This window comes from Diabrotica undecimpunctata, chromosome 8 (genome assembly GCF_040954645.1).
Source record: "Diabrotica undecimpunctata isolate CICGRU chromosome 8, icDiaUnde3, whole genome shotgun sequence".
Taxonomy (NCBI): Eukaryota; Metazoa; Arthropoda; class Insecta; order Coleoptera; family Chrysomelidae; genus Diabrotica; species Diabrotica undecimpunctata.
Window position 1 is genome coordinate 44,987,190 of NC_092810.1, and position 23,357 is coordinate 45,010,546.

Below are 23,357 nucleotides of genomic sequence, written 5' to 3' on the forward strand. Positions count from 1 at the left end.
CTGAAGTTGAAATTGTTTGAACTAACCTTATATAATATTTTAGTGTAATGGAAAAACCTTAGAAGAATCATTAATATAGATGTCTTATTTTTTTATTCGCTATTAAAATTTTCTTACACAATTAAGAGAAATAAAAAAGTGCTAACTCGGATTCTAAGAGTTGTAGGACAATGTATTTTTTTAATTCGTGTAAAAATACCAAAATTTCGAATAAAAACAATTGAGTTTATATGCATTGATGTGTCTGAGATATTTTAAATGTTTATAAGCTTCAAATCACAGTACTTAGGTAAACATATTTTAAAATATTTAACATAAATTTTTTAATTGTTACATGACTTAATTTCATAAAATAGCCTTTCTATTTAATTTAGTGCTTTCAGAAATAATGTAGACCTAATAGATTACCTAACAATAAAACACTGAACACTTTTGTTAACGCATAATAACGTTGTAGAATTAGTTTTCTAGAATAGATAGTTTCAATTTTGAAGTAAATCTTCCTGAAATTTGTATAGCTGAATATATGGAAACGTCTAAATTATCAAGCAAAGTTAAAGTGTTTTGTTCATTTGTAGAAAAGTTATTAATATTTAAAAAAAAAATCCTTTTGAAACTATTTTCACAACAATTAAGCAACAAATTAACAAAAATAACTTTATACATTTTCTGCTATGCTTTCTTAGTAAAAGTGTCACCTTTCTATGTAATTTACCAGTCTTTACCATTCTAATATCAAATCAAATAGAAATTGAACATTGTTTTATTGTTTATATGTTAAAAATGACGTTTGGTCTTTTGCATATCACCAAATTTATCAAAAGCAGATTACCTGCATCAACGAGTATCACAAAAAAAGTTTTTTATTTGCCAATTTCTCTGATATAGTTTAATTCTCATTTATATTAAAGAAAATAATGAATTTGTTGATCCCGGATTCTTAGAATGTGTTTTAAATTCTACAAAAGGCTACCACAAAAAAAAATACTTCTGATGTTTTCTAAGGTTGTCTTGGTTAAGTGATACATTTCTACCGTATAATTTTGTCGATCTTATGGACAATTACAGTTGCTATTTAAGATTAAACTAAAAACTTTTAGAGAAGAAATTATCAATGTTTATAATTAGACTTAGGCAAATATGCAAAATGCGTTATTATGCATATTTTATGTAATTATCTGGGAATTTTGCATATTTATACAAAAAATTACATAACATTATCTTAGAAATATTTATCTAACCATGGTATGACTAAGTAACTGGAAATTCCAATGTTCATTTTATTTTAATATTTTAGTCTTTAATATTATCTATAGTACCTATAGATATTATACTACCTAATATTCTTGGTATTATTGTAGCAGGTAACCGATTATAATCCCGTAATAAAATGGTGTTTCTAAAGTTTATTGCGTTAGGTATAAATAGAATTGTTCTATTGCAAATCGTTTGGTTCTCAAAAGTGAAAGTGAAAACTTAAGCATCGTCAGTCGAGATTGTTTAATTTGTTTACTATTTTGATTTTAAAACGCCGAACATAACTAGTGTCGCTACTTGGATTAAACCTTACCAAGAGTTGGATTTGGACAAATTTTATTGTTCAGTTTGTAGCAAAATTGTAAGAAACAAATGTTTAATACTTTTCTATATTTGGTATGTTATTTAATAATTATTTAACCAACAAGTGTATTAATAAGGGCGATTAACAATTGAGATATTTTAACGCGAGAGCAAAGCGAGCGCGTTAATGTTCGAGATTGTTAATCGCCATTTTAATTCACGAGTTCGTTACAAAACTTTTCCGTCGACCGTACTTTTCAGAAATAAAGATATCTTAGTTTAAATATTTATTTACTTAATAATAAACAACAATTTTTTTAGCTTTCATTGACTTTATTCAAAGTTTCCTTAGTAGTAGTTTTATTATAGTAAACATTAATATTCGAAATGGAGCAATTACTGAAATTAAAGGAAGATATTGATAAATGATTATCTGCTGTATAGCATTTTGACAAATTTATATTTAAGCCTTCTTGGACCTCTGTAAATTCTGTGATAGAAGAAGAAATTCTGGTAGAATTAAATTAAACTCTTCGTCAATATCCATCCTTTGATTTTTCAAATACACAGAATTTTAATGACATACAATGACACTAATGACAGATAGTACTAACAGCGGCTACTTCATTTTAAATTAATTTTTTAGTGGGAATATAAATAGGTATATGTTTGGTTGCTTACACCACAGGTCACTGCCAATCACAGAGCGTTTAATTAATTTATGCAAGCAATGTACGAGTGTGTTGTGTTGCATATAATAAAATCGTTCATTAATAGAAAATCATTCATTAATAGGGGTCATTAATCAATGATTTTGGGGGTGTTAAAATTGATCATAAATGGACGGTCGACGGAAAAATATTTTAATGATTGCATAAATTAACGTTAACGAAACTGAAGTAATATAATTAAACTTTAATATATATAAATATTTATGTACCAAAAAAAGCAATTATAGAAATTTAGAAACGCTTCAGAACCGAATACTAAGGAATATTGTGGATGCTCCTTGGTATGTTTAGAATGACGATTTACGTAGAGACCTTAAAGTCAAATCCATTTATAATGAAATTAAGAAAGTCGAGACATAAAGAGCGGCACCATAAGCATCCCAACCACGAAGTAACTCAGCTTCTGGTCTACCAACCCCAGATACGAAGTACAAGAAGACTAAACCGTTCGAGCATGTGGAATGTGTGAAGTTGTACAAGGCAGTTAGTGTTGTGCATTGTATCCACAATAAGGACGTAAGCAGTGAAAAGCAGAGTCAGTGCTGTGTTGTGAAGCCACAACAAAGAAGTGGGCGTTTCTTGTCAAAAAAGCTAGGATAGACCAGGTAAAGAAAAAATGCTGATTAATCTTGTAGATTAGGTGTTTTCGAATTATTTAAAATAATAAAGATTTATTATAAAATAAATATTTTAACTATTGCTGAAATATCAGTGACTGTCATGCAATAATCGTGCAGTTACTTGAATGAAATGTCTACAATTGATGTCTTTAGATTCAGATAGATTAACATGTCAGAACAGCGTCATATTTAACCAAGAAAGACAAGACTAAATCTGGAGAATAATATCAAGTTTCAGTTTTTAAGTCTTTTTGGTTAAGTTCTACAGAAGGAAACGAACAAGATACTTTTATTGAAGACTTATGCAATAATCTTTTCAAATATATCGCTTTCAAAATTATCCCATGAAAACCTAACTTTTTTAAAACTTTCCAAAAAATTGAATATTCCAAGTAAACGGTCTCTAAAGTGAAACCATGTCAACTCGTGATCGGCAGTAATAGATAATATAAAAACTATATTAGCGACAATAATTACTTCTACGTGTGTGTTGACAAAACTACTGATTCGTCAGGAAGGTATATCTTATTTAATGATTGGTGTAACACTATCACGTTTTCTGTTGCTTGCCGTAAATTATTGCATTTTATGCGATGCTGCACCATATTTTCTCAATGCAGGACAAAATTTAAAAATATTTTATACCAACTCAATACACATATTTCTATTTTATTTTCATAGATTTTTAAAAATATAATTAAAGCTTTAACTAACGGATGAAAGTTCCCAATCTCTTCGATGCTATACAAATTTTTTAAAGCAACGTTACTCAGCAGCTACTTCTATTCATAAAATCAAATTTCAGTTTGCTTCAAAAAACTATTATTCATTTAGAATCATCGAAGTTATTATCGGCTGCTTTTTATGTCAAAAATCATTTTTTTATGTGAATCTGTTTTTTTTGTACGCAGCGTATTTATATTTCTAATAGCTAGGTCAAGTTCATCGTTTTATTTTATTCGTGGTCGCTGACATTGATCTGCTCTGTTGTGTTGCACAAAAAAAAGTTACAATATATTATAACTAGAGAAATGATTTTGTGCATTAAAAAGAGTTTCTATGACATGTCTTTATTACATACTATAATGTACATATGTATATATACTCATAGACAAAAATATCGAATATTTAAGAATATTTTCCAATTTTTTTTGTAGTCCATTAGTATGTAGACCATGTAGACCATTATTTCAGTAATTTTAGATTACTGATGTTACTCAATTGGTTTGAAATATTTTGACGTTTATTCGGCGTTTAGTGTCATTCGTGCATTTTATCATAAAAAACCTTCTTTATGTAAAGAAAGGTTATATAAAAGTAAATGTAAAAGTTATGTAAAGAGCATACTGCTATATGGTGTAGAAACCTGGACCATAAAGGCCAATGTGATGAACCGATTGGAGGACGTTGAAATGCGGGTATTTAGAAAAATACTTAAAATTTCCTGGACAGATCACACAACAAATGTCGAAGTATTAAATCGAATGGGCAGAGGACAAGAATTGCTGCCAATAATAAAAAGAAGAAAAACTGCTTATCTGGATCACATATTTCGAAATTAAAAGTACCGATTCTTAAAGCTTATTATGAAAAGGAAGATAAAAGGAAAACGGGGCATCGGAAAAAAGAAATACTCATGGTTTAACATCATAACGGATTTGACAAACTTCGATGCCCATGCACTCTTTCGAGTCACACAAGACCGAGAGGCGTATGCCAGAATTGTCACCAACATCCACTAATTGGATAGGGCACCATAAGAAGAAGATGTAAAGAAAAAACCATAGAAATTCGGTTATTGTTAGTTTAATTTATTCAGTTTAATTAAATATTGTTTTGATTTATTTAAGTTTAATTTTAAAACAACTATGCCACAAATTCGACAACACAGTGAAGCCCAAGCAGCATAGATTTGTACGAGGAAGGATATGTACAAAAAGATATCACACGACGTTTCAGGAGAAGTAAATCTACAGTTTTGAATACTTCAAAAAGGTACAATAAGACAGGATATTTTGTATAAAGCGTAGATGCCATGTCAAAGTTCTACGTCTTCTTCAAAAGCATAAAGTTCGTCGTTTAAAAATTTTAAAGAACACAACTGGAAAATCGACAACTGGAAAAATGTTCTTTTTACTGATAAGACCAGAATCTTATTATGGAAGACAGAAGAGTTAGAGAACAATTCGCTACCTGCAATCTCGCTCAGACCGTTATTTTTGGAGGTGGTGGCATAATGCTTTGGAGAGGTATTAGTTGGGAGGGACGAACTGCACTTGTGAAAGTGATTGGACGGATAACTGGTGACTCTTACGTTAAAAACATCCTGCAAGATCATGTCTTACCATATGTTGGTTACATTGAATATGGCAGATTCACGTTAATTTACGATAATGCTTGACCACATGCCACTAACATAGTGAGTAATTATCTTTATAAGATCCAAATTGGAAGATTGGATTGGCCACCATTTAGCCCAGATTTAAATCCAATATAGTACGTGTTGGATCAACTAAAACGCTGCATACGACAAAAAAATCCCGTTCCAAATACGATAGAGCAGCTTCGAATTGCTGCACAGGATGAATGAAATTCAATTCCCCAAGGATATGTCCAAAATTTATTAGTAAGCATGCCAAGAAGGATTCAAGCAGTATAAGAGCTAGAGGGGAATACTAGTACTCGTTACTGATCATGCACTTGTTTCAGTTAATAAGACTTATTTAAGCCATTTAAATTAGCATTTTAGTTTACGTAACGTCATGATTAACCAGAATTTATTTTCAAAAAAAAAAAAAAAAAAAAAAAATTAGAAAATTATTTTACATATATTTAATTATTTTACATCAAAAGGCATGAGATATTATTTATAGACGAAAATTGTACTTCAAATTAAACACATTCCACAATTTTGCAAAAATATAATACATTTACTAGAGTATTATTGTAAAGGGCCACACGTAGGGCAAAATGTGTATAACAGGTTGCGTTTGGTTACAATAAAGTTAGATATTACCAATATTTGAATTGTCAATATTTTTATTTTATGATTTATTGTTTAAAAATAAATAAAGTTAATGAAATGTTAAGGAAAAATCAGCAATAACGTTTTATTCAGATAATAGTGCCAGCACTGCCAGATCTTTATTTAGCGTAAGAAATTTTAATTGATCAATTCGAGGTTACATAAAAATTCAAAGGATTTTAAAAAATTTGAAAATACTGGGACCGTGATCCCTGACCGTTGAGCTAGATCTCCCTATCTCGGAGGCCACTTAATGTTACAGTTAGGTCCAATCAAATAATCATTGGAATTTTTTTTTAAAGAATTAACGTCCCGCCTATTGTGCGCAGGAAAAGAGACAAAAAAAGAATTAGTGAGGAAAAGAGACCAATATCAAAAGATCTTAAATACAAAGAATGATACTTGTACGATAGTATATAAGAGACTCAAGTTAAAGTGCAAAAAATGTTATGCCGGAAGAAAAATAAAGCATGCCAATAAAAGTGTAAATGTTAATTACATCTAGGCTGACAAGAAGTAGGCAAAGTTGGAGGTTCTTAAAATCTGTACGACAAGATCAAAAGAAAATTATAAGAAACTAAACACTGAACCAACACCCGAAAATAAAAGAAGAGTAAAGGTAAAAATAACGAAGAACTAAACAAAAAAAGTTCATCACAAATAAAGATAATAATAATGTAACGAACAAGCTAATTTTGACGTACCCCATCTAACGAGTGCATCTCTCGAAATGATGATATGTGTTCGAGAATATTCAAGATGTATCGGCCGGCTGATAGATCAAAGCATTCATACAAGCGAGAATAAAGGTGAACTCTTCCAGATCATTCTAGTAAATAATAAAAAAAGGGAAACTTTTAGAGACCCAATATTAATTCCAATTAAAGGATCTTAGACTAAACATAAGGCCAACGAAATTAACATACCATACATGACAGCTGAGATATTTATTGGATAAAAGAAGACAAGACAAACAGAAAAAAATTAGAGCAAAAAAAAATACTAACAGCTAAGGAAAAATGGTACAATGATAAATGTACAAAAATAAAAAGTTTTAAAAAAATAAAGGAGTTAACAAACATTAAACCATCTAACGACAGAAATTCCTTGGTTGATTAAAACATAAATACAATCCTCCTGCTTGGTCGTAGTTCCTTCTAGGACTGTGACACCATCAACAATTATTTTTTTACAACTACCTTTTTTTCTTCTCTGTCCTGGACTACCGTCCTGGTTATTTGGCTTCGTGTAACCCTTAGTCAATACTTTTGTTTGATCCATTCAACGGCTTCTTCCTCTAGGTCTTTTTAATTTAACTCACCCGTAGATTATTAGTTTTTCCATCGTACCTGATCTTCTGGCAATGTGTCAAAAATACTGCAAATATCTATGTTTTTGTTTAAGCGTAATAAACAATTACCAATAATTCCAATATCTGTTAGATACAGACTAAATTACCAGTTAGAGAGCCTTCAAGAGAAACAGATCAAAAACAGGCTAGAGTAAAAAATAAATAAAAGGCTAAAGAATCCAGTTAAGAAGAAAATATAAGAGGAATGGCAGACCATGCAGACAGCCATGTCAGAAGCAGCGGAAAACTGTATAAGAAGAGTGCGTATAAAGAGACGAGAAGATTGGTTTGATTAAGAATGTAGCATAGCTTTGGTAAGAAGAAACTGAACAAAAGCACAAATAGACAGAGAAAATACACAATATACGATCGATAAATATGTGGCTAGAAAAAAAAAGTTCAAAGAATTTGCAGAAAGCAGAAATTAAAACAGCTAGAACAGCAATTGAAAAACATAGAAGACGTCTACATAAACAAAGAGGTAAAAAAAGTTAAAAAATCCAGAGAAATTAAAAAGAATAATACAAAATATTGCAGAAACAAAGAAGGTTTACTTCTAGGACAGACTACAGAAAAATTAAACAGATGGGCGGAACACTTCGAAGATCTGTTAAATATAGGCCAACAAAAGGAATAAAAGAGAAATGAGAATTGGCAAAAAGATAAAGAGGAAACGTACGAGAAATCAAGTCTGAATAAAGGTAAAAAATAATAGGCAAAAGACTAAACGAAAGAATATTCCGCTTAAAATTGGCCAGGTGGCAAAAGAAGAAAATTTCCAAACAAGTCGACAAAACGGAGTGCGAAAACAGTGATGAGTGCCTTAAGAACCGGCAAAATAACGCAAAAGATAGAAAACATATTACGTTGTGAAATAAAAAGAGATGAAAGTAGTAGAGGTGGGAAGTTATCGATAGAAACCTCTAATTTACATTACATTACATTAGGACTATTGATAGTTTCCCACCTTTAGACGTTAGCTTATGAGCTAGTTGACTTCAGTCATAATATTACAAGTATGACGTCGAACATTAACATTTTTTAAATTTCGCATAAAGTAAAAACTGATTGAAGGCAATAAAGTAAATGTAAGTAAACAGTTTAATTAGTAGTAATTTGATAAATACAGAATAATAAGCTATGATAATTCTGTATTGAGAAGAGTGTATGCGACGTCTCAAATCACAGTTTATTATTGATCAATACTTTAATTTTGGATAAAAACATACTCGTACTTGAACTGTTTTTCTTACATTACGTGATACGTATTACTATGACTAAAGTCAACCAGCTCATAAGCTAACGTCTAAAGGTGGGAAACTTTCGATAGATCTAATGTAATGTAAAGTAAATTATAGGTTTATATCGATAATTTCTCACCTCCACTACTTGCATCTCTTTTTATTTCACAACGTATTATGTTTTCTATCTTTTGCGTTATTTTGCCGGTTCTTAAGGCACTCATCCCTGTATAGGTATAACACTATTAGAAGTGGTCTATAAAACACTTGCAAAAATTATTAGGTAAAGGTTAATGAAATATGAAAACAAAGTTATCGGAGAATGACAGGGAGGGTTTAGACCAGGAAAAACAACTACTGATCAAATAAGTACCTTAAAATTAATTCAAAAGTAATAGCAATGAACAAAACTAAGGATTTCAAAGAATACCGAAGATTGCTATATGAGGCCATGAAAACATAAGAAATAGCAGAAAAGCTTATAAGACTAATGAGAATTACGCTAAAGACCTAAAGAAATACAATAACAATGAAAGAAAGCTTTTAAGGCAGTTCACAGTGAATAGATGTTTAAAACAAAAGAATCCGCTGTTAATAAATTTATTTAACCATGTACATGAATCAATCGTAAGAAGATCAAATATGAGCACTCAAGGAACAGTGAATAGCGTATGCGAATGATGTGCTAATACTATCGAGGACGAGAAAACATCTAGAAAAAGTTTTCCAGAAATTTGACAAAGAAGCGAAAAGATAGGAACTACAAATAAACCAAACAAAACCGCAATATATTCAAATTAGGGGAGACATAACAAATGATAGCATATATATCAAAATGAAAGGAGCAGAGTCTACGAGACAGTTATCAGACACTGTGATGTATACCAGCGAAATGTGGATTATGAATCAGCAGGAAGAAAAAAAAATAGAGATCTGGGAAAGAAAATTTTTCAGAGGAATACAGACGGCAGAGAAGACTTTGGAAAAGACAATCAAATAAAGAAATAATGAGATTGTATGTAAAACCAATAACTACGGTAAAACACGAGCCCAAAGAGCTAGATGGCTGGTCACATTATACAACTGCCAGAGCAATGAAATGTTAAAATGATGCTGAAGGAGAAAAAAAAAACCGGGATAAAAAGAAGAGAGAAAACCAATAATAACTACGACAAAATACGAGCCCAAATAGCTATAAATGGCTTGTTACATTATACGAATGCCAGAGAACCGAAATGTTAAAACAATACCTAAGGAGGAAGAAGTGGGAAAAAAGAAGAGGTTGTCCAAAGAAGAAATGGTTGGAAGCAGTAAAGCCAGACTTGTCTCAAATATGCGTGAGAGATTGGAGAGAAAATGAAAGCAACCGGAAAATGAAAGCAACCGGAAAAATTCTAGGGAAATAACCAAGTTTTTGAAATATAGTACCGTCATTAAAAGCAAACTATAAAGCTAAATGGAATACATTAAAAAATTGTCCGAAAATTGAAGGCAAAAAGAAAATATGGACAATTACAAAAAAACTGACAAGAAGGAAGAAAAAGCTTGTTGTAAAGGGATGAAGAGAAGTTTGATGACAAATTAGGCAACAAATCCCTAAATTTTGAAATAAAGAAGACAAAGAAAGCAATACTTAGTGTTGAGTTCTATTAAAATCATGTTTACAGTAACTCACAAACAAAATACAATAATATTAAGTAAATTTAAAAAATATATATATAAAAACTGGTTTTTTTTTTCGGACTCTTACTAAACTTAAACAAAAATGGTAATAATATTCTATGATAATAATCTAACAAAATAAACATCCGTAAAATAATATTGATATCTTACCGTATATTTTATCACAAAATTTCTGTATATTAATGAGGTTAATTAGGAATACACACAAAATTCACAATGCACAAGTAGGTACACACATCAAAAGTCACTAACACTGAAAAAAAATAGAGAACTAACTCATTGCCGTCATCAAAGATTCAAATGCGCGCCTTAATTCCGCAAGCGATACCAAACAAAATAATCTTTAATATGTATATCAAGCTGCTGTAGCATTGAACGTGATTTTTTTATTAATGTTAATTTTTTATACTCACATTTATATAGCATACATTCACCACGAATACCGCTGATGCAGAACACCGTAAGTTGTTCATATTCGTTCGCATTTGTTATTTTTTTGCAATTCCATCGATGTGCATACTAAATGCACTTATGGGGAAACAAAAAAAATATGAAGGTGACTCATAAGTTCTTAATATGATACAGACAAATTGTATTTGATTACAAGAAACCGAACGGTGAGTTTAATACTGGGTCATTGAAAGCCAGGTTATTTGTTTACTCTAAAATGTCATATTTCGTATTAATAGTTTGTGTAACCGTTTTAAATATTCTTAAAGGTGTTGGTAATGTTTCGATGATTATTAAGAAAAGAAGTTTATTTACGTTATAAATAGAAAAGTATAAGAATATAATGCTCAAATCATTAACGCCAAGTCACAACAGCAAACCAAGCAGTATTTTTTGTTAATTTTATAAAAGAAATTTGAAGTAGTGTAACAATTTATAACTTGCTTATAAGGGGTTGAAAGGGAGGACTGAACTATAATTGGGCTTAGAGACAGGGTAAGCAAATAAATTTAAACGTTTGCGAACGGCTACTCGTGTTTTCGTTGGAGAGCTGAGTTGTGGATAAGGATTCCTTTATTTAAGGAGGACTGGGGGGACTACCAGGGGATAAACGAAACTGGAACACTGCCACGAATATGGTTAGAGTCTACATTTATCCCACTTTCAAAAAAACCTAATACATCATCATGTAAAGACTTTAGACTAATTAGTCTCATGAGTCACTCTCTTAAGCTACTTCTTAGGATAATTCTTAATAGAATCAAGCAGAAATGTGAAGACACAATGCGAAATAAACAATTCGGTTTAAGAGAAGAATTGGGAACAAGGGAAGCTTTGTTCTCAATGCTAACACTACTTCAACGATCTTGGGAAGTACAGAAACCAATTTAGGTCTATTTTATACATTTTGAGAAGGCGTTTGATAGGGTTCAACATGGTAGGCTGTTCGAATATCTAGAAATAATTGAAATAGATGATAAAGATCTGAGACTTTTAGAACATCTATATTGGAATCAAGAAGCTTTTATTCTGGAAGACGGCAAAGAAACAGACAAAATTTGTATTTAAAGAGGTGTTAGACAGGGTTGTGTGTTGTCCCCAACTTTTTTAACGTTTACTCAGAAATAATTTTTAACGAAGCCTTGGAAGGGCAATGTGGAGTTCGATTTGGGGGAGAAACTATTACCAACATCAGATATGCAGATGACACCGTCATCATGGCTGAAAGTATCAAAGATCTGCAATTCCTTATATATCGAGTCACTAGAGAATGCTCTTATAACGGACTAAGCATGAATACAACAAAGACAAAGTTACTTGTGGTTAGTAAACAAGACCTCGGCGCTATACAACTAATTGTCAATAATAAACCGATAACAAAAGTTAACCATTTTAAATACCCTGGATGTTGGATAAACGAGACACCAAATCCGGATGAAGAAATTAAAACTAGTATAAAAACTGCAAGAGGAGCATTTATGAAACTTAGATCTATTCTGAGCCATTCTCATCTTAACTTACAGCTGAGAATTAAGTTCCTAAAATTGTATGTGTATATTACTGTATGGATGTGAGACTTATATTATGAAGGTTAACATAAAGAACAAATTAGAAGCCGTCGAGATGTGGTTATATCGTAGAATGCTCAGAATATCATGGGTTCAACACTTTCAAGCAGAGAAGTCTTGAACAGAGTAGGTCAAGGTGAAGGCGACTTAATAAAGATGATAAAAAAGAGAAAACTCGAATATCTGGGGCATATAATGGGAGGAAGCAGATATAGGATGATGCAGTTGATACTCAACGGAAAGATCGACAGAAAAAGAGGAATTGGTAGGAAGAAATACTCATGGCTCCGAAACCTTCGTCAATGGACTGGCTTATCAGCAGATGAATTATTACATGCCGCACAAGATCGAGAACGATATCGGCAAATCGTCATGGAAGCTACCCACGCGTAAAACTTGGGCACGGTACTCAAAGAAGAAGAAGGGGGGAGAAACTACAAAACAGAAAAATACTTACAGATATGTCCTGAACAACACTACACAAGAAGATTCCTAAACTAATTAAAATTAAAATCCTCTTGTTGGTTAGAAAGAAAGGTTTTTCTCTCCTTAGATTTGAACAAAAAACATTGTCCCACACAAACTTTAAACGATCTAGATCCGACTCATGCGAGACACAAAATGGAAGTTGGATAAATCTTGGGAGCGGTCAAACATCTAGCTGGGCTTCAGGTTGTCGTCTCCGGTGTAATTAATAAACGTTTGAAAAACTGATTGCAACTTGGTGCAAGTTTCCATGTTTATTAATTTGTCCAACTATTGCGCAATATGGTGTAATATTGCGTAGTTGGCCGGTACGCTCTTATTGTGGCATTATCTTGAAGAGACAATGCCATTGTGGTTTTATTAGGTGGTGGAAATAAAACACATTCTTTCTAAGAAGAAAAAAACTCAGCTTCAGAGTCTTAGAAAGAAACAGAGCCCTTCGAGCAAAGAGCTCTAGGGAGCTACCCTACACGGGTAAAACCATGAGTTAGACACTACTATCACAACTACTGACTGGAGATCCGAAAATGTCCCATATTTAAAGATAAATTAACTTTTATATGAAACTCTTTCATTTCTCAACCAATTAAATTTAATTATATGTTCCAGAAGGAAGGGCGATGAACATCGAAGTGCGTGATTGGTGGCACTTGATAACATCCCCCTGCTTTGGAGACTCAGAGGCTGATAAAAAAAGATGATTTTATTAAAAAAAACTTAAGAAAACAATTTTTTTTACAAATCACATATAGGAAAGAAAAAAAAATGCATAAAATATATCAAATATATCATGAAATATATCAAAATGAATATGTCTATATTGTCAAATTACTTACAAGTCCTCTAACACACACTACACTCGCGTAGCGCGCACTTACACTGCACAAAAACACTCACAGGCGGTGGTCGGTGTTGTTGACAGCATCTGCAGGTCCATTCTCGACGACGTGCTCTCGTTCTACGGCGGCTTTGTCCTCTCTAGCTGTACATTTCCCATCTGCATGTCGCCGGTGTGTCGTAGGCGAGTTTGCCTGGGCCTCCGTGGTGCTCTGGACCACATAATGGTAGGGCAGGCAGTGACTGGCTACTGCGGAGACATCCATTGCATCAGGTACTTAGCATCAAGTAGGCTGGCTCGTCGGAGATATGGCACATCGGCGGTTTCAGGGCTGCAGAAGGTGGATATCGGCATGTTAGTTTGGTGTACTAACATCCGATGCTTCTCTCCGCTGTTTTCTTGAGTGGTTTTGATGCAGGCATCGTGTTGGAACTGTTTGCGATTTTCGATCGCGGAGCATGAGAACTCTGACATCTCGGAGTCGTGGTAGAGTTCGTTGAAGGTTGGGCGCCATGTCGTCTCCGGTGTAATTAAGAAACGTTTGAAAAACTGATTGCAACTTGGTGCAAGTTTCCATGTTTATTAATTTGTCCAACTATTGCGCAATATGGTGTAATATTGCGTAGTTGGCCGGCACGCTCTTATTGTGGCATTATCTTGAAGATACAATGCCATTGTGGTTTTATTAGGTGGTGGAAATAAAACACATTCTTTTTAAGAAGAAAAAAACTCAGCTTCAGAGTCTTAAAAAGAAATATAGCCCTTCGAGCAAAGTGCTCTAGGGAGCTACCCTACACGAGTAAAACCATGAGTTAGACACTACTATCACAACTACTGACTGGAGATCCGAAAATGTCCCATATTTAAAGATAAATTAACTTTTATATGAAACTCTTTCATTTCTCAACCAATTAAATTTAATTATATGTTCCAGAAGGAAGGGTGATGAACATCGAAGTGCGTGATTGGTGGCACTTGATGACAAGGTTATCCTGGGTGATAACAATATGTATTCTTCAAAATTCGGCTGCTCATTTTTCACTGAAAACGGCTTTCTTAGCCTTCATGGCGCTATTATCAACTTCCTGGACAAAGAAAAAGCTTGCAATAAACCGGTAATTAACTAACTAACTCACTATATAAAGCCTGGCACATAGCATTTTGAATTTAAATCACCTTCTTTTAGCCAAAACTCATCGAATTAAAGTCAAATTTTCCAGTTTTTGAAACTCTAACCGAAAATCATGTTTCCTCGTTCAGACCCCAATATGTTCTCCTTTGACTACTACACTGTCGAATTTCTGGATGACAAAATTCTTCATGACTTCAGCAATGAAATCGACTGCTTTCGCAGTCGGTCCATCAACGAGTGACCTCATCCTAAAAAAATCAGTAAACGGAGAAAGAGCAATTATAATTATTATAAACAGACTCGAAAATGTTTAGATTACCAATCTTAGAGATGCAAAAGATTAAGAATCTTTTTCGGTGTTTAATGATATACGGGGTGAAACGAAAATGCTACAGTAGTAGACAGATTTGTATACTATACATGATAACTAGAGACTGGATTATATGCAAAATGCATATGCATATAATAATACGCTAGATATTTTCCATGTTTTTTATAAATTAATTTTTCAATATGCCTTGAAAATATTTGGAGATTTAAGAGCATATAATTGCATATTTTGTTGCAGCTCATTTGCTGGTGCACGTGAAAAGATTACATTAGTAAATCCTTATTATATTTTAAATATTGCAAAATACTACCAATACTTTCTGCTTTATGAATTATTCTAGGAAAAACGAACAAAATTAAATTTTAAGGGTAGGTTAGGTATCTTAAATTATTATATTATTGGTTAGTCTTCAATCAGTCGCCGCTTATTTGTGATTGCAAGTTAATGTCTGTAGTGTGTAGAAAAAGTCATTTTATCATTTTTTGTAAAAATCATCAAAGTAGCCACGAAAAAATCAAGTCTTCTAAGAAGTTGGATTGGAAGCAACAATCACCTGAAATCTAACAGAAAATATATACTGAGCTATTTGTGATAAAAAATTCTATTAAGTTCTATATTTTAATCGATTTCTAAACATGTTAAACTTCTTTACACATTATATGTGTCTGTCGCTATTCAAGAGTGAGAAACAGTTCCGTAACATCGGGGCTGTCCTATTTTCTCAATGAAACTTCCACAATTTAATACAGTTTTACAGAATAAATACTTTTAACTTTTTATTTCAAAAATATTTAATACAGCATGCACTAAATAGATATTATAAAATAAATTTTATATGAATATTTATTATTTAATATAAAAAAATATATCATTTATGTAAAATAAATTAGGTAAAGAAAAATTTAAAAAGAGAAGTTAATAGTCACTAAAGTGTAAATCGCAACCAAAAAAAAAATTTCCTCGCTCAAAAAAAGAGCAAAATTGGCACATATTTAACAAAGATGCGATGTTTTTCCTACCGCCACGGTTTTGAAGTGCGCCGGGTTGACAGGTGAACCAGTCAAAACGGAGCTGATTCGGCTACTCAAAAAAAAAACAGAAAAAAAATCATCCCGATGAAGAATTCGACTTTACAGAAGAAGTGGAAAGAAGATACAGGGCAATAAAAAGAAGGAAAGGCAATATAGATATTAGCCGTACCTTCCCTAAAAAAGTCAGAGAGTTGATCAAGCGTACTAACGCCAAAAAACCTCCAGGACCAGACCATATTACGAATAGAGCTCTGAAGAATCTGGCAGCAATAGCAAGAGTTTACATAACAAATTTAATCAACCACATCCTAAGATTAAGACATTTTCCTGGCAGATGAAAGAAAGCTTACGTAATAATGATCGAAAAACCAGGGGAAAATGTCACCTTTTCACAGAATTATTGGCCGATAAGGTTATAACCAACAATAAGCAAAATTGCAGAATGGTTCACACCAGCTAGACTAAAACAAGAATCAGAAGAAATCGGAACAATACCTGAAGCACAGTTTGGATTCAGATCCGAACATTCATGTGAACTTTAGGTACTGCGTCTAGCAGAATATATCACAAAAGGGTTAAATAAAAAGAAATATACAGCAGCTTTCTAGATGTCAGTAAAGCAATCGACAGAGTCTGGCACGAAAGCCTGCAGCATCAAATGAACCAATATGGTTATAGTGAGGCGATGACATATCTTCTCTCGTCATACCTAGCCAACAGAAGGTTCAGTATTTGGATGGAGCCAACCCTGTCCGAAGCTGGAGCTATGCAGGCTGGTGTACCACAGGGAGCAGTGTTGTCGCCGTATTTATATACCATATATATAGCAGACACCCCAATGGAACCCAGATCGTTGCTAAGTCTATACGCAGACGATATAGCGATAGCTGTTAGCAGTACCAACCCAGGTCTAGTAACAAGACACCTACAACGGGCACTTAACGAACTATAAGATTGGTGTATACAGTGGAAGATAGCTGTCAATCCTGACAAAACACAGGCCGTCATGTACCAAAAAAGAAGAAGAGGGTCAAATGGACTTCTATCTCTATTCGATACGCAAATCGAATGGTCAAATCAAGCCAACTACCTAAGCGTAATGTTGGACAAAAAGCTGACGTTCACAGAACACGTGACACAATCGGTCCATAAAGCTAAAATAGTTAGAAATTAACTCTCATCATAAATAGGTCGGAAGAGTAAACTAAGATTTAAAACAAAGATCAGGATGGCAAACTGTAAAATTTTACCAACACTAATATACGCCTCGGTCGCATGGAGACCGTGTCGCCAATATAACAGAAATAAAATACGAATAGTCCAGAACCTTATGATCAGAGAGGATCTCAATATACCTAAGTACGTTAAACTGAGGTACGTATTTAGGGACTCAAACAAAAGACAATCCGAAGAACAATAGACGAAAAAGCACAGATGATTTTCAAAGATCTCAGGAACCATCCTAGTAGACTATTAAGAAAGGTGACAGACTATGACGAAAACCAAACTTCAGTACATAAACAGCCCAGACAACAGCTAGCTGGATATAGAGAAGACCCAGAAGAACAATGAAGAAATGATAACCATCCAATAGTCGAATAAACGCAGTAACAGAAAGCCCAAAAGTATATCCTATCCTTACATTTTTTTTTCATTTATTTAGTTAATTTTATTTTTAATACTTTCTATTAACTTTCTATTACAGCAGCCATGCAGCGCCAATACAATACAAAAAAGTAGAGTGAATGCTGATTTCCATCAAAGGCAGAAAAGCTCTTCAGCTAAAAGGCTCTTCGAGGTCTTGTATCGACAAACGTGGGCTTGATGGCTAGACCCGTTCGGGTGCTTAGACGACGAGGAAAACAAAAATTATTTTGCCAATTCGGCGGCAGAGTGACCGAGCACACACAATCCGGGCGGGGAGTTACCGTCTTAGGTCGGTGACTCCCCTTAGGTCCGGAACACACATTTTGGAACACAAGTCCACAGTCATGTAAAAATTAACTTCAGTCATTTATAGGAAGAAAAGCTTTTCTAGCTACCGCTAAAATCAGGTGGCTTAAACACATTCAGTAAAACAGAGGATGTCCCATTACACCGGGAATTCAAAGTAACTTTCAGTACAAAGCCTCCTTATTCGTTATGTCCTGCGATGGAGGAGGGATGGTTGGTTATAGCTTGGGGGTCAGATAGGTACCACTCCACTACAGAGTGTGACCCGTTTTATCTTCGGACATGTGGGTCCCACTGTTCCATGGGAACACACATGTCACCGTTGCAACAGCAGTATATGCAGTTGCATATGTCGCTCTGATGAGAGCTAATGAGGTTGAAATACGTATAAGCGACTGGCGGATGCCCTGCATCGAAATTAAATCTAATACTGTCTTTCTGTTTTAGTTCTTTACTCGCTTTCGAGTACCAGAAACTAAATTCACTAAGAATTTTTACCGTGATAAACGGCATGCGGAATGCAAATTATTGATCCCCTTGTCGACTAATTTATCAATATGTTTTCTTCGCAAGTTTTAGAAAGCACAGTGGTAAAAATTTAAATTAAGTTTCGCCAAATAGTAAATCTTATAAACTTATCAGTGTATTGATGGAAGAGAAAATTGAAGGAAGCAGAGGTTCAGGTAGAAGATGTTCATGGTTAAAAAACATCAGAGAGTGAATTGTTCTCAGTACTTGGTATTTTTCTCGGCGAGAGCCGCACAGGATAAATAAAGGTTTTTTATAATTGTTGCTGACCTTTAGAAGCGAAGAGTGCACTTTAAGAAGAGCAAAAAAAGGATAGAGTCTTAAACTATTAATCCTTTTTAAATATATAAGCATCCACTGAGCTTCCAGTACGTCATACTTTAGGGCGAATATTTCCAAAACACAAAGATTATGGAGACAGCAGAAATGAAGGTCTTACGAATAATAATAAACTCAACGTTAAAAAATAGCAAGAAGTAAGGAAATGCGAACGAGAATTGGGATGAAAGGAAATAAACCTGTGTAAAAAAAGAAGAAAAATACGAGTGGAATTAACCTATAAAAAAATAATAAAAAACAGAATAGTAGGAATAGCAAGACAGTTCGCGAATCGGAACAAGGACATTAGGACACCCAAGAAAAGGGTGCTCCCAAAACCTAGGTAGTGAGCATATCAAGAAAGCAGGTAGAAGAAGAAGAAGCAGTTACGGAGCGACAATAGTCGACTTTATTTTCTGAGATGTGAACTATTACGTTAATCCTCATACATGTGAATTAACAATATATGTGAAGAAATAATGTCTTTTAAAATGTGCATGTTATGTTAAGTGTGGTAGTGTTTTTATCCAAATGAGACAAATTCGTGCTCTTTCTCATCTTTTCACAAGTCCGTTAGTTATTCTTTGTACTTCTCTCCCTTTCGTGCATTGGATATCAGTATAAGATGAATAGGCCAACCCATATCTAGCCGCTTATATTCTAGTTAGAAGATGTGTATTATAAGATGCAGCAAAATGAGTTGTATGATATATTATAATAGTTACAGTGTAGCAGAACGGCAAGGTCTTACTGCTGTTGGAGTGTTAAATAAAAAATTTTTTGTTGTCTCAAAGCGTCAAATTAATTTTGGTTTTGATCACCACATCTTGTTTAACTTTGGGTCATCTAATATTTTAACAGCCTAATTTAATCTAACCTAACCTAACCTAACAGAAAAAAGAAGACATCAGAAAACTCATAACAGAATCTAGAAAAAGCATCATTAGAAAAATGTTACAGGAAAATACAGCTCACCTTATATATCAAATTCAAGACCTATTTGTCTATGATCGATATTTCCTGTGTGAAACACCGAATGCAAATAAAGAAATAAAAGTGCATTGCGTGCACGGAAAATTGCATTAAATTGCATTTAAACAAAAATAATTGTTTGAGCAATCCTGCCGATCAGTTAACGCATATCGCTAATTATTACATTACGAAAGATTCTGCATGTATTCAGAGGATAATAGAAGACCTTGAAGGAAATTATAATTGTAAATAAAAACATTTGCTATTTCATTTACTAAAAGTCTTTATATACGGTTGGATTTACTAGTAGTTGTTAAAAATGATATTATTTAATGTCGCTATTTTTAGTAATTCCCAAGACTTTTTGCAGAACAAAATATAAAGTTAAGCTAAACCCTACAGAACAAAAATTATACACTAAAAATTTTTCATAGTTGACAAGAAGTAGTCTGTCTTACAGGTCCAAAAACTGGATAATAAATAAGAAACAGAAGAAGTTTAAGAGTCATTAATCTAATAATTATCAGAGAATAGAAAACGCAGAGAAAAAACGAGTGTAGATATGTTAAAACAGCTGGCTCAGGACGCTAACTAAACAAAATTATAGAATATAATCAGATAAGAATCCTTCAAAAATCATTCAGAGCTAAACTAGACGAGCCGATGGAAAGAAAACTCCAACAAAATTTAGGTTAATACGATCATAAAAGCTGTGGGTAACGCTTAAAACAAAACTGTAGAAAGTCTTAGTAGTAGTAGAAGTAGTAGATGTTCTGGTGCAGAAGTCATATATGGTCTAGTCCTTGTTTATGGTGGTGTCCCCACTATTTGATTACCCTAAACTGTTCGTATGTTTTCGTCATTTATTTCGTTATCTCCTAGACTACCCAATGAAAAGTGATTCTAATTTCTCAAATTGGACAAACTATCCCCTAGAACAGAATAATCCCCACTTGAAAAATTTATTTTTAACAAGAACCTACCATTTTCATTTTCGGAGCAAACATATAAACATAACGGTATTTTTTAAAAAGGGAATCAAAAAGGCAAATAGAACACAATATTGAGGGGAAGGTTCTCTTTGCTGCAATGCAAAGGAATGCTGCAATGGAAGCTATTGGAGAAGTGGATAGCATAAAAAATAGAAATGAATGGTGGAATAAAGAAATAGAAGATCTTGTGGGGAAGAAGAAGAATATGTATAACAAATGGCTAGCAACAAAGGACCCTTACTATCGACAACAGTACAACAGTTTAAACAAAGAAGTAAAAAAAGAGGTAAATAAAGCCAAAAATGAGATGTGGAATAAAGCCTGCGATAACGTAGAAAATTTTATGGGTACAGCAAGAAGTAAAGAAGCCTGGAAAACAATTAGAGGTAGTAGAACAGATAGAAAAGAATGCAGTAGGTTAACTCTAATAGCCCCAGAATTATGGGTCGAATATTATGAACAAATGCTGACAGAAGATCGAACAGAATTCCAAGATATTGGCTACCAAAAATATGATATTTCCTACCGCGAAGAAACTGAAATAACACCAGAAGAAATTAAAAAACACGCCAACGCTATGAAAAATGGAAAGGCTCCAGGACCGGGGGGAGTACCCATTGAACTGATTAAATATGGCCCTGACAAACTATTTCAGCTATTGGCTTATACTTTTAATTTATTCTTAAGAGGAGAAGAGCTACCACCAGAATGGAAAACTGCATATATCAGCAATCTATACAAAAAATAAAGGCGACAGAACAGATTGTAAGAACTACCGAGGGCTTAGTGTAACTAACTCAATCTGTAGAGTCTACGGGAAGATAATTAAAAGCCGAATTGAAGATTGCTGGAAAGACGCTGAAGATCAGAGTGGCTTTCTTGCTGGTCGTTCTTGTATAGACAATGTGTTCTGCCTAAAACAAACAATAGAAAAGCGTTTGGAACATAATATGGAGACACACATGGTATTTATTGATCTTCAAAAAGCGTATGACAGTGTCCCATTAGCCAAGCTATGGCAGGTGCTAGAAGACAAGAATATTCCACCGATTTACATTAATGCTGTAAGGGAGTTGTACAATGATATGACGAGTGTAATAAAGATTGGACAAAAAGTGACAAAAAAGATAAAAGTGACCAAAGGACTTCGCCAAGGCTGCTGCTTTGCACCTACACTCTTTAAGATTTATTTGGAGGGGGTTTTGCATATTTGGAAAAGAAAATGTGAACCTATGGGTGTTAAAATTGGAGACCATACACTGTACAGCTTGCATTTTGCTGATGACCAAGTAATACTTGCAGAAGATCAAGATGATATCCACTACATGTTACGAAAAATAGATGAAGAATATACTAAGTGGGACTTATTAATTAATCCATCAAAAACAGAGTACGTAGTAGTGGGAGGTGAAGGAAAGCACTTAGAACTAGGAAGCAAACAAATTCAAAATACTGATAGCTATAAATATCTTGGTATAAACATTACAAACAATGGTCGGAATACAAAAGAAATAGCTACTAGAATTGGTCAAGGAAATTCAGCAATACGTCAACTAAATAGTATACTTTGAAATAACCACATCACCCGAAACACAAAAAATAGGATATACAAAAGTATCATAGAAAGCATTGCTACATATGGTTCAGAGCTTTGGGTAATAAATAAAAATGATGCATCCAAAATAAAAGCAATGGAAATGAATTATTGGAGAAGATGTTGCCAACTAACTAGAAGAGATAGAGTAAGAAATACTGAAATCAGAGAGCGTATGGGCATAGACATTGACGTCCTGGAAACTATAGAATGCAAAAGGCTGAAATGGTATGGCCATGTAGAAAGGATGAATGATCAACGATGGCCAAAGAGAATATTACAGTGGATCCCCACCAACCGCAGGAAAAAGGGAAGACCAAGAAGATCGTGGAGACAAGAAGTAAAAGGTGCAATGGAAGATAGGGGTCTACAAGTAGATGACTGGAACGATCGCAAGCGTTGGACGCTAGGTTGCGAGAAACGGCGGCAGCTGTAATAAACTAGTTATATATATATATATATATATATATATATATATATATATATATATATATATATATATATATATATATACCCCATAACCCATCCAAAACAGTTATATATATATATATATATATATATATATATATATATATATATATATATATATATATATATATATATATATATATATATATATATATATATATCTGTTTTGGATGGGTTGGAGTCAATAATAGGGCTATTGGTTAACTATTTTTTTATTCTCGAGCTTTTAATTGTGTTTACAATTATTATCAAGAGCTAAAAAACAAAATACTTACAAGGTTGAACTAAAAAGAAAAAACAATTTTTGTTAACTTACCAAATAAAAATTAGTTTGGTAAGTAAAAATCACTGCTTACATGTTCAAAATATTTAATACAAAAATGTTTTTATCTAATAAATGTTTCTCTGAAAAATTTTTATAATTTTGAAAACTTTTTTTTTAATATAAGAATAATTGAATTTATAAATAAGTTTAAATAGCAACC

The 23,357-nt window shown here is 33.2% G+C and overlaps 2 protein-coding genes across 2 annotated transcripts in view; both read right to left on the reverse strand.

Moving 5' to 3' along the window:
* Window positions 1-10,506, reverse strand: part of Cyp4aa1 (Probable cytochrome P450 4aa1) — an 81,969-nt gene extending 71,463 nt beyond the window's left edge. Inside the window, exon 1 of the mRNA XM_072540170.1 lies at window positions 10,362-10,506. The gene's annotated coding sequence lies outside the window, so the exon portion shown is untranslated. The remainder of the gene's footprint in view (window positions 1-10,361) is intronic.
* Window positions 1-23,357, reverse strand: part of LOC140448794 (uncharacterized) — an 853,042-nt gene that overhangs the window by 703,310 nt on the left and 126,375 nt on the right. The window lies entirely within an intron of this gene.